The sequence below is a fragment of the Anomaloglossus baeobatrachus genome, chromosome 9 (genome assembly GCF_048569485.1).
Source record: "Anomaloglossus baeobatrachus isolate aAnoBae1 chromosome 9, aAnoBae1.hap1, whole genome shotgun sequence".
In the NCBI taxonomy this organism is placed as follows: Eukaryota; Metazoa; Chordata; class Amphibia; order Anura; family Aromobatidae; genus Anomaloglossus; species Anomaloglossus baeobatrachus.
Window position 1 is genome coordinate 184,231,508 of NC_134361.1, and position 13,549 is coordinate 184,245,056.

Consider the following 13,549-nt stretch of genomic DNA (forward strand, 5'->3'; position numbering starts at 1 on the left):
CTGGAGCCAGCAGGCCACCTGCACCCCTGGGCCCAGTCGCGGTCATAATCCCTGCAACCATGATCGTTCCGCCCCTGCATTCATCAATCAACTTGTATATAGTCGATGGACGCTTGTTAACTAGCTGTAGTGGCCCATCTAAATAGACATTAGTTTATAATTATGTTCTTGCTGTAAATGGAAGCTTTAGATGTTATGCACTGACTTTTTGGCAGGATTGCATTGGTGAAACAAATAGCTATAGCGGACAAAGTAATAAATGGAATGATTTTCTGCATTATGCAGACTATTATCAATAATATGAAACACTGGAGGACACAGGAGTTGATGCAGAATAAACAAACTAAAAAAAATTATTTAGAAAGATACAATTTGTGATATACAAGACAGTTATTAAAAGAAACAGAAAAGAGCCACAATTGGTCCTGGAACAAAAAAAAGTATGCACAAAATAATTGCAACACTGCAAAAAGTCTGATACAGAAAAGGATTGGAATGAGTACATTCTCATATAAAGTGCAAGTGCAAAGTTGTAAGAGTGAGCATCATCACCAATTTACCTTAAACATGCACTGTAGTAAATTGTACAGTCACATATAACAGAACTTTATGGAGGTACAATGTTAGAATAGGACATAAAGTAGCAAAGTAAGATACAAAGCCCAAAAAGAGGCAAATCGGTAGCACAAAATCCTAAACATCAAAGTAAACATTTCACACACTTGTGATGTATAATGTTCAGAAACCAAGCGGTGGTGGCATCATATAAAGAAGAGTACCCCAACGTATGTTTCACAGTATTTACGTTAGCTTCATTTAGATTTCGTAGTAGGTGTAATAATAATAGCAAATACCTCCAATTGCCAATGTAGTCTCTTGATTATCTACGTCACTTACCTCATGTGCAGGGCATTACAGTACCTTAGGTATCAATGGTTACGACCACTAGCAACTAACTGTCCCTATATGTGTGGCCATAACCATGGATACCTAAGCTACTGTAATGCCCTACACATGAGGTAAGAAACAGTGAATCAGAAGAACTATAATACATTTCTAATTGAAGGTATTTGATAATATTATTATAACTACTACATATTGGGATAACATCTTGGAGATGGGAATAACAATTTATTGTTAAAAATTTGAATTCCCTCTTTTCTGTTACTAATCCCTAAATCAGCCTGTGCTAAAATGTGGTATGTACAATGTTAGAAAAGTAATTATATTTGGAGTTGGAGGGGAAATAAATGACATTTTGCTTCCCCAGTTGTTAGCAGAAGCATACTTAGATACCCCTAATTTTTTGGCCATTACATTTTAAAAGTAATCCACTATCAGTGGGATAAGGGATAACTTTAGATTGTTGGGGTATGACTGCCATGGCCTCCACCGATCCCGAAAACTTGGGCTCGGCTGAATGGAACGGAGGTCAATCATGCTCATTGCTGCTCCATTCATTTTAATGGGAGAGCAGAAGATCTGGGAGTGTAGGGTCAGCTCCTGCAGCTCTGAAAGCTGCAGTACAGGATAGCTGTAAAAGCACAGTGTACTAAAAGGAGATGTGCAGGTGACGTGATTGTCGGAATTGGCAGAGGCAGAAGCCGCACAGCATACAAGAGAATGGAGGACTCAAGGAGATGTACGGCTGTGTGTGGCCAGCCCTACAGTCCAAGCAGCAAGACAGTATGGTTATAACATAATTGTCAAGCAGAAGATTCCCGGCTTAGCAGGGTATATGGTACTGGCCTCCGGCCGCCCGCTTGGGCATGACAAAGCCACCTCCAATACTGAATACCTTCTCTGACAGTAGAGCACTGCAGCCTGGTTAGGACAGTATGGCCATAGCAAACTGGGCCAGTTGTTCCCACGAGTTCAATCTGCTGTCCAAGAAGTCCATGAGGTCAAGGCTTAGGGTATCTGATGGAGAAAGAATACAGTCTAGGTACGACTGGACCTGGCTATTTATGCCGTGCATATTTGTTTGCTGAAGAGTATCAGGTTGGTGTCATGTCATATCATATGTACTGTAATGCTAGTACCTCGGCTAGTTGTTGTAGTCCTAGCGATGGCACAGGCCGAGGAAGATTGGCTCCTTGAAGAATGGAGAGGGATCTCCTAGTCCAATGTGCAGTCAGCAGGTATCAACTTGGTGAAAGCTTTAAGAAGCAGGGAAAACGACTTATCCTTGTAATGCACCAATTTTGACTCCCTTTTGACAGCGTCAAAGCATTTCCCCTTTTTTTAACAAGGGTCTAAAAATATGGCTATCATTTCCTAGATGCTAACAATATACCTGCCATCCCACAGACAAAAGAGGATTCAGCTAGTCATGCTTGTCAGAACTACTGAGGGCTGCATTGGTTCAATTTCTGGACCTTGCTGGGAATTCAGAGTCGTTGTTATCATTCATTTCATTCAGAGTGTCAGCCTCATCCCATATTTGTGCCTGGGATAACTCAATGTCTGCTTTGTAATCCACCGGCTGCTGGTCCACCTCAACTTCTCCACATTATGCTGCATGCAACCTTGTCATTGAGGGTCTCCTACAGGTACAGGGTAGCAGTGAATATATACAATTTGCTGATCTTTTTCAATTACCTGTTGCATGCTTTTGAATGTGTTTTACAAGGTAAATATGAAAGGGATAACATTGTTAATGCCAACGTTCTCACTACTGACAAATTTGATACCTACTTCAAAGGGCTTCAGTAGGTGACAAGAGAAGCATACCTTCTCTCCCCAGCAAAAAAAAAAAATATTTGGACCAGTCACAGCACTTAGGCACATTCACAAAAGGGAATTCCTCCTAACTTTTAAAGGGGCTGGATGCTGCTTGAACAACCCCTTTTTAAAATAAGTTGCTGCCGTTATAAAATAATAATAATAATATTAATAATAATTTAAAAAAAACATATTTACCTCCCACATCGGGCCTGTTTCAGCTATTTCGGCTTTAGGACTGCTGGGGTTCACATGGCATTTTTATGCCACATGAGTCCTGAAGCCATGTGAAAAATGAGTAAAATGACATAGGCATTGCATTACTGCTTTGGAAATATTGACAAAAAGATATTGTTAGCTTATGTATTGGCCAATCGATATGAGCCCAATAACCAGCGGCAAGATGATTATATTGGGAACCTAGAAACATTTACAGTTAGGTTCCCAATATAATGAGTTGGGCTCATATGGATTGGCCATGGCCGAGCTCTGTCCTCCTTCTACCCCGGCTTTAGGACTGCTGGGGTTCACATGGCATTCTTATGCCACATGAGTCCTGAAGCCATGTGAAAAATGAGTAAAATGACATAGGCATTGCATTACTGCTTTGGATATATTGACAAAAAGAGATTGTTAGCTTATGTATTGGCCAATCCATATGAGCCCAATAACCAGCGGCAAGGTGATCTCATTATATTGGGAACCTAGAAACATTTACAGTTAGGTTTCCGATATAATGAGATCACCTTCCCGCTAGTTATTGGGCTCATATGGATTGGCCATGGCCGAGCTCTGTCCTCCTTTTACCCAGCTAAATATGGATGACGCGTCTATGTCATGCACACAGGTCAACATTGTGGTCCTGAGCAGGTGCACTTTGATCTGTATATGGCCAATATAAAGACATATAGATACAGGGTGCATCAGCATACTGCGAATAATGAATACATGAAGCCAATTATTGCTGGTAACGTTAATATCATAAGGTACTTACTATTTTTTTTTATCAAAGAGAGCAAAAGACATCCAAACCGATCAAGGTGTACCTAAATATGGATGGTTAGTAGTACCATATACTAAAGATTCACCTGTCTCCAACACGGAAAAGAACCTCCTATTCCTGAGATGTTTGGGTGAAGGTCTTGCCACTACCACAATCATAACCAGACATTTCAGGACATGCAGCATCACCTGCTCCAGAGCCAACCACAGAATAAGAAGATTTTCGCCTAGGAGGATCTTTTGACTGCATGTCGACAAGCTCAACACCCTCCTCCTTTGATGACATTACCTCATTGGCAACCCAACCTGATTCACAAGTCGTGTCCACCACCTAGTCATCATGATCATCAACTTACGTTACTTGTCTGACAGGTGCCTCAGTGTGGCAAATGTACTGAGCTCATGGTACTGATCCTAGATTTTCCGTCACAGAGTGCCACCACCACTGCCAGTGACCCTACCAACTCACTGACAGAGCAACAACACAACAATGTACTCAATCTCCTTTGGTCCATGTTATCTGAGTGCAAAGGCTGTGTCGTGGCACCGACTGGGGACGGTCCGGCATGAGCCAAAGCACACACCAACAGGGGTCACACCACGACAAACAAGTGGTACACTGGGGTCACTTTAACAACGGTGGGCCCTAGTGCTAGTGAGAGGAAAGATGGAAACCTCCTCCACTTACATGGCACTGTAACCTGCACTCCTAGCTAGTCCCTATACAGGTTGCTTACCTGTCACCGAGCAGGAACTTGAAGCCCTGAAAAGACACTAAAATAGTCCCTGGCTAAGGAGTGGGCCGGTGAAGGATGCTAGCCCCACCGCTGTACTGGAACAACACACCAGGGAAGGAAGACAGACTAGCGGAGACACAACAACAAACTGCTGCAGTCAGCACCAGCAACTTCAACAGAGGGTTTTCAGCATCTCCTTCCACCTCCTGGCTCAGGATCCAAATGGCAAAGAGACTAACCGGTACCCTCTGCTGGTAGAAGAGGGTATATAAAAGGATTGGGAGTGGTCCAAAACTGGAAACACCTGTACTGGTAATAAGCCTACTTGCTAGCAAGGAATACTGACATTAACCCTACAACTGCCAAAAGAAAGGAAACGTTTAATATTGAGAGTCAAGAATGGAAATGACTCCCAAGTCCAGGATCTGTCACAAGTCTCATGTAGCAGAAAGATAGCCGTGACAGGCTGACAGTTCACTTCATTCAATAAATTAACTGTTATTATTGTGATAAGTCTTTCTCAGATTGCTGTGGTTTGGGAGACTGAGGGACAGAACATACATAGGTCATTGATGGAACTGAAAGTCCACAATGTAAGAGATTAACTGTTACAGTGGCTGGGTAGGTGGACTGTGCAGACCACTAACTAAAACTGATTGTGTCGCTGTCAGTGTTAACATCATCCTTCTGTGACAGATGAGTAATTTTAACATGCGTTTGGTGGTACTACTGCATGGACTACTGGTGCCAACTCCCACATTTTTAACTATAGCATGTTTTTTCCTTTCACACTTCCTAGTCTATTGCCAAATTTTGTTTTAACATACATGTTGTACCCAAGAATAATTAACATTTCCAAAAATTTTCAACCCTAATTATTCAACCTTTGTCAAAAAGCCTGAACATGAAACATCGAACATGTAATGTTAGGTAGGCACAAATTATGCCCAAAAAGACTAATACAACAACAGCCTGTATTATTGGTGTAATATGTCTCAAATTTGACTACTTAAACAGGTGTGCAAAGACAGACCCCCCACAGTGAAATATGTAGATTTTTGTTATTTTTGGGGTTTTCTTATATTTTGTTAACATAATTTAACCCCCCTTCCCAAAAGGAACATCAGGTAGGTACATGACCAAAAAGCAAAATTCAACCCAATTTTCCGACAAACAACGAAGCAAAAACTGCTCATTAGGTACATGTCCCAAAAACCAGTACCTGTAAAAGGGCACTGTGATGATGTGGCATCTACCGTGTTTCCCCGAAAGTAAGACAGTGTCATACATTCTTTTTACCCCCAAAAGTCCCACTATGTCTTACTTTCGGGGTATGTCTTATATTGGAACTCCAGAACTACACTACATTTTTGCCCCAAGATTCTTCGACAATCGCTTTTTTATACTCCACTGTGTAGCTCTTCCTTTTACCACTGGAACCGGACGCGCTCATGTCTAGGGGCAAAAATATAGTACGGTATAAGCATTGCTTATGGTTCCGTATCACAGCCTTCCATAGGGTTGCAGCCCCATACAGTATCCCCCACAGTCTCCCGTAGGGTTACTATAGAAAATATACTCCGGCACACTATAGAAAATTGCGAAGAAGAGTCCAATATGATGCTCAAAAAATGTCTTTATTACAAACGTATATTTGTCCAACGTTTCTACCCGTCAAGGGTTTTCTTCAAGGACTAATATGTAATAACAGGAAAAGAAAAAGAATACAATGTCACAACAATACATAATTGTTACACAATAACAGCATGTATTACACATAAATGAAAAAAAGAAAAAGAAAAAATGAGAGAGAATTCATTTTGAAAACTATATACAGGTTATGAGCATTCCATAAAGAATGTACACAAGAATCACCCATGAACTAAATAAAGTAAATACAAATGAAATAATCCTCCCTACAGGGATCAATTATAATGTGTTCATACACAATCAGAGGACCAGAAGTCCAGACATACCTATGATAGATGAGACTAGAGTTCTTAAACGAGCACCAAAAACACGTCAGGTGAATCAACTATTGGTGTCCAAAAAGGTACTAAAAGGTGAAACATGAGATGTTAATGTAGTGAATGATTATGAGACAAAAGGAGGGATAATAGGGGTTATGTAAAGGGTATACCTAAAGAGACCAGTGTTGGGATCAAGACATCGGATCATATGAACAAAGAAATGAAAGAAAGACCTCCGCCGTTCTGGGAAGTTAGATAAGAGAGAAAATACATCTGTTCACTGTGAGTATTTCATGTGGAGACCCAAATAATATAAGTTCCCATGAAGGGCATACCTTACTAATGTGGTCGGTGTGTTAGTTCCTTAAGGGTCATGGACAAGATAATTCTAAATGTAAAAAATCATATTCATATTGACAGTAAAAAACATGTAAAAGGCTCAAATGGCACGTGTTCCATCAGAGTGAGCATACCTCATGGGTAAGGCCAATGTGTATAAAGGGTCCAGGACCACGTTCAAGTCAAATTGACCTATGTAGGTGAATAATTTGTACTGTGACATACAAAAAAACGTTATCTCAGTTAAGTATAGAGATATCACTGAAAGTTAGAACCACTAGGGGCAGAATAAAGTTATAATACCTATAAACTTGGGAGTAGGTCTCAAATGGTTATCCAGAAGTTTGAAGAGGCAAGATGAATATACAACTAACCTCACCACAGCAAGTGGACCACATAAAAGTTATGCTATATCGGCCCCAGGTCCAAAGAGGTAAGTATGCGTTAAGATCTAGGAAAACATATGTAAAACATGTAAAGTGATGGTATAGGTTATAATGTTATTTCCTCCAACAGACCAATGTAAGAGACTCCATCATACCTTATAAAATGATGGTTCATGTAATGCAGGTGAGGCTACCTCAGTTGTGTGGCAAATCCGCAGGATTCATATGTATTCACAAAAAGAGCAAACAGGTGAGATCACTAATGTCTGAAGATCGGGAGGTATAAGCGGAGGTAGAAAAAACATACCTGACCTAATGTTGTCTGTATATGAGTTCTAGGAAAGAGCGGGCCAAAGGCTCTATAAGGAGTAGAGGAAAAGGTTAGGTGAAGAAAAGGTTAGGTGAAGAAAATAATAACCATAGTGGAGGCTAGAGGTTCCGTTACATACCTTAATGCAAAACAACCACGTGTGAGGCGCCAGACGCCATGTGTATAGAGAGCGGGGTATTTATATTGAACCAGGAAGTCGACGCTTCCAATGAAAAGAGGGACCGCACACGTCACACGTCACGCTGGCGTCCGCAGGCGTGATGACGTCATGTAGCGCGCATGCGCGGTGTAGCCGAACGCCGCTGATGTAGCGTCAGCCCCGCGCATGCGCGGAAGACAAAGTCCACACGCCTGCGTGTGGGGGAAGTGAGCGTGTCTAATGTCCCGCGCACGCGCGGAGGGTCACACCACAGAGGTGACTCCGCGCGTGCGCGGAAGGTAAACACACATAATGATGGACAGGTATTCTACGCGCGTGCGCGTAGGGACCCATGGCCGGCGCGCGCATAACGGGGCAGGGCGCCACTAGTGACGCCGAGCATCGCGAGCGCGCGGAGGACAGGAGACCCCGCGCACGCGCAGTGTAAAAAGACTATACAAACCAGAGTGTAAGTGCTGGACATATTTCACGAGTGGCGCATGTGGTGATGGTGCATTCAGGTATTGTGGGTGACCTAAAGAAAAAGGAAAAAGTGTTAGAAATAAATGAATAATATTAACCCTTATTATACTCCTGTGAAAAGAAGATTATGTGACTACAAGATAGTACGTCATGTTATACATTATCAGGAAGACATCTAAGTGATCACATCATATTCTCGATTTAACCCATGTGGTTCCAAGGTTCTTAAAGTGTGGATCCAATATGCCTCACGTTGTTTTAAAATCCTTATCCTATTACCACCCCTTCTTATAGGGGGTATGTGTTCAAGGATCTGAAATTTTAGTTGTGCCACTGTATGTCTAAATGTAACGAAGTGATGGGGAATGGGCAATAGGATTTGTTGACAACGAATAGTGGATTTATGCTTATTAATGCGGTCCCGGATATGCTGGGTAGTCTCATATCTCATATCCAACATATCCGAGACCGCACGGACACTTAATGAGGTATACCACAAACGAGGAATCACACGTCAAAAAATCCCAAATGTGAAATACCTTGCCGGTGTGTGGATGGGTGAATGTGTCCCCCCGGGTTAAATTATTGCATTGCAAACAATGCAAACAGGGAAAGTTGCCAACTTTAGGAGTCCCTAAAAAGGTTTGTCGTGACGTACTGGTGGAAGACCCTATGTCGGCCCGTACTAGATTGTCTCTAAGATTCTTTGGTCTCTTGTAACAGAACAAAGGGGGTTGAGAGAACTCGGAAACAGTGGGGTAAGCAGTTTGTAGTAATGACCAATGGTGCGCAACAATACCCTTAATTAGCGGTGAGAACGGGTGATATGTCTTAACACACGCTACACGAGGCTTATTAGACCGGGTGGTATCAGATGTTGATCTACGATTATTTGCTATATGAGCAGGATAGCCTCTGGATATGAACTTTGAACCCATTTCTTGTAATCTCAGTTCACGTTTTTCTGGATCCGATACAATTCTCTCCACTCGTTTATGTTGCGATATAGGAAGGGCTTTTTTAGTATGGGCTGGATGACAGCTTGTGAAATGAAGAAGGCTATTTCGATCGGTAGCTTTCACAAAGAGGTCCGTCTCAATGTGGCCCCCAGGAGAAAGACATACCTGAGTGTCGAGAAAGCTGATAGAGTGGGGATCATGGTGCATGGTGAAACTGAGGCCTGGTCTATATGTGTTGATCTGTTGGAAGAACCCATCTAGGGTGGAAGAATCACCATGCCAAATCATAAAGATATCGTCAATGAATCTTTTCCACACCACTGAATGTTTCTTCCACAGGGGGTTCTCATATATGTAGAGGGCCTCAAAATGTGCCATATAAATGTTCGCATACGGTGGTGCCATGTTAGACCCCATTGCTGTGCCCCTGCATTGTAAAAAGAATGAGTCTTCAAACATGAAGAAATTGTTTTCCAATATTGTATGGATGAGGTCCATACAAAAGGATTGCTGCGCTGTGGTGAAGGTGCCTTGTATTTCGAGGAACCAATCCACCGCCTGTATCCCATCAGCATGTGCTATGCTCGTGTATAAACTGTTAACATCTAGTGTAACAAGTAAACAGTTAGATGGAATGTCTGTGAGTGAACGCAGATGACTCAGAAAATCAGAAGTGTCTCTAAGGTAAGACGGTATGGTAGGAATCAAAGGTGTCAAAATCCTGTCTACAGTGATGGCTAAAGGGGACAACACAGAATCAGTGGACGCTACAATAGGGCGGCCAGGTGGCGACTGAAGGTTCTTATGGATTTTGGGCAAAGTGTAAAATACTGGTATGACAGGATCTGTTTTAATGAGAAATTCAGCCAGTTTATTGTCTATGCTTCTTTGTGATAGATGGTAATCAACTAAATCTTTAATCTTGACCTGAATGTCTCTAGTTGGATCCCTAGGGATAGAGAGGTATGTATTCCTGTCCTGCAGTTGTTTAAGGATTTCAGAGACATAATAGGTTTTATCCAGAACCACTATCGCTCCGCCCTTATCGGCTGGTTTAATGACAATATGGGTGTTGTCCCTGAGTGTACGAATGGCCCTATGCTCTTCCGGTGTGACATTACTCCTTACTCTGTAATCGCCCCTCTCAATAGATTTTAGTGTCATCTCAATGTCTTTAGAGACCAGTGAAATATATGTCTCTACAGGGTGATGATTTTTAGGTGGATTAAATTTTCTAGGATGTCTTAGATTGAGGCTGTGTAAGGCAAAAGTGCCAGGGATGTTATCCGAACCGGGCATGGACATGTTAGTGTCAGGGTTAGAGAAATGGGCTTTCAGACGTAAGGTTCTGTAAAACCGTCTAAGTTCCTGGTCTAATAGGAACGAGTCAAAAGGTGGTGTTGGACAAAATGTAAGGCCTTTCTGTAATACCTGCGTCTCTGTAAAAGAAAGATTATACGAAGAGATGTTAAACACTAGGTTCATCATACCTGAGAACGAGTTTGTACCCGATGTGGTGTGTACGCCTTTCCTCTTCCCCCGCCTGGTCGCCCTCTTGCGGATTGTCTTTGTTCTAAAAAATGGGGCGGTCGGGAGAAGAATGAATCACTGTCCGAACCTGAGAAGGCTGAATATCGTGAAGGACCCGAAGGTCCTGTTGGACGTCTTGGAAAGTTATCGAATGACCGCCACCTATAAACTCGGTCCCTGGAGTAGTCCTCCTGGTCACGGACAAACTTTTGGCGCTTCCTTTCTTGTAAGGTTTTCTGAAATTCTAAAATCGTATCTTGCGTCTTCTTATGGATTTTATCCCATTCTGTGCTGGGCAGACAGTTGGTGAGTTGGTCCTCAATGGAGCGAATCTTGGGTCCGAGTTCCTCTATTTCCTTCTGTAGGAATTCTATGGTCAAAACAATGATGTCCATTGAACATTTATTTAATATGCTCTCAAACTTAGAGCAATAATCGGTATTTTCAGAACAAAGGGTAGGTCGTAATGATACCCTCAAACCCCTCGGGATGCGTTGTACTTTATGATATTGTGCCAATGTGGCACAATATAATTCAAATGCAGTCCGTTTTCTAAGTTCTTTCTCGTAATCGCGGGTGCGAATTTCCTCTGTGGGTGTGGATAGAAAGGAATCTGGAATCGTTACTTTCGACAATATGTCAGTGACTTCAGTTGCTCCATAAGAGAAAGTAGAAAAAGACATGGAGAAAAAAAAAAAAAAAAAAAAAGGAATCAGATTCGGGTGGATGGGAGCTCAGGTCAAATGGGGAGTATATATAGGATAAAACCTGGCTCAACCAATCTTTGATGTAGGTGCTCTCCTGTCCTCTGCGCGCTCGCGATGCTCGGCGTCACTAGTGGCGCCCTGCCCCGTTATGCGCGCGCCGGCCATGGGTCCCTACGCGCACGCGCGTAGAATACCTGTCCATCATTATGTGTGTTTACCTTCCGCGCACGCGCGGAGTCACCTCTGTGGTGTGACCCTCCGCGCGTGCGCGGGACATTAGACACGCTCACTTCCCCCACACGCAGGCGTGTGTACTTTGTCTTCCGCGCATGCGCGGGGCTGACGCTACATCAGCGGCGTTCGGCTACACCGCGCATGCGCGCTACATGACGTCATCACGCCTGCGGACGCCAGCGTGACGTGTGACGTGTGCGGTCCCTCTTTTCATTGGAAGCGTTGACTTCCTGGTTCAATATAAATACCCCGCTCTCTATACACATGGCGTCTGGCGCCTCACACGTGGTTGTTTTGCATTAAGGTATGTAACGGAACCTCTAGCCTCCACTATGGTTATTATTTTCTTCACCTAACCTTTTCTTCACCTAACCTTTTCCTCTACTCCTTATAGAGCCTTTGGCCCGCTCTTTCCTAGAACTCATATACAGACAACATTAGGTCAGGTATGTTTTTTCTACCTCCGCTTATACCTCCCGATCTTCAGACATTAGTGATCTCACCTGTTTGCTCTTTTTGTAAACATTATAGTCTCTTTCCCATATATGGTGAATACATATGAATCCTGCGGATTTGCCACACAACTGAGGTAGCCTCACCTGCATTACATGAACCATCATTTTATAAGGTATGATGGAGTCTCTTACATTGGTCTGTTGGAGGAAATAACATTATAACCTATACCATCACTTTACATGTTTTACATATGTTTTCCTAGATCTTAACGCATACTTACCTCTTTGGACCTGGGGCCGATATAGCATAACTTTTATGTGGTCCACTTGCTGTGGTGAGGTTAGTTGTATATTCATCTTGCCTCTTCAAACTTCTGGATAACCATTTGAGACCTACTCCCAAGTTTATAGGTATTATAACTTTATTCTGCCCCTAGTGGTTCTAACTTTCAGTGATATCTCTATACTTAACTGAGATAACGTTTTTTTGTATGTCACAGTACAAATTATTCACCTACATAGGTCAATTTGACTTGAACGTGGTCCTGGACCCTTTATACACATTGGCCTTACCCATGAGGTATGCTCACTCTGATGGAACACGTGCCATTTGAGCCTTTTACATGTTTTTTACTGTCAATATGAATATGATTTTTTACATTTAGAATTATCTTGTCCATGACCCTTAAGGAACTAACACACCGACCACATTAGTAAGGTATGCCCTTCATGGGAACTTATATTATTTGGGTCTCCACATGAAATACTCACAGTGAACAGATGTATTTTCTCTCTTATCTAACTTCCCAGAACGGCGGAGGTCTTTCTTTCATTTCTTTGTTCATATGATCCGATGTCTTGATCCCAACACTGGTCTCTTTAGGTATACCCTTTACATAACCCCTATTATCCCTCCTTTTGTCTCATAATCATTCACTACATTAACATCTCATGTTTCACCTTTTAGTACCTTTTTGGACACCAATAGTTGATTCACCTGACGTGTTTTTGGTGCTCGTTTAAGAACTCTAGTCTCATCTATCATAGGTATGTCTGGACTTCTGGTCCTCTGATTGTGTATGAACACATTATAATTGATCCCTGTAGGGAGGATTATTTCATTTGTATTTACTTTATTTAGTTCATGGGTGATTCTTGTGTACATTCTTTATGGAATGCTCATAACCTGTATATCGTTTTCAAAATGAATTCTCTCTCATTTTTTCTTTTTCTTTTTTTCATTTATGTGTAATACATGCTGTTATTGTGTAACAATTATGTATTGTTGTGACATTGTATTCTTTTTCTTTTCCTGTTATTACATATTAGTCCTTGAAGAAAACCCTTGACGGGTAGAAACGTTGGACAAATATACGTTTGTAATAAAGACATTTTTTGAGCATCATATTGGACTCTTCTTCGCAATTTTCTATAGTGTGCCGGAGTATATTTTCTATATTGACTGTTTTTTCTCCAGAGCACCTACATCAAAGATTGGTTGAGCCAGGTTTTATCCTATATATACTCCCGTAGGGTTACAGCCCCATACAGTA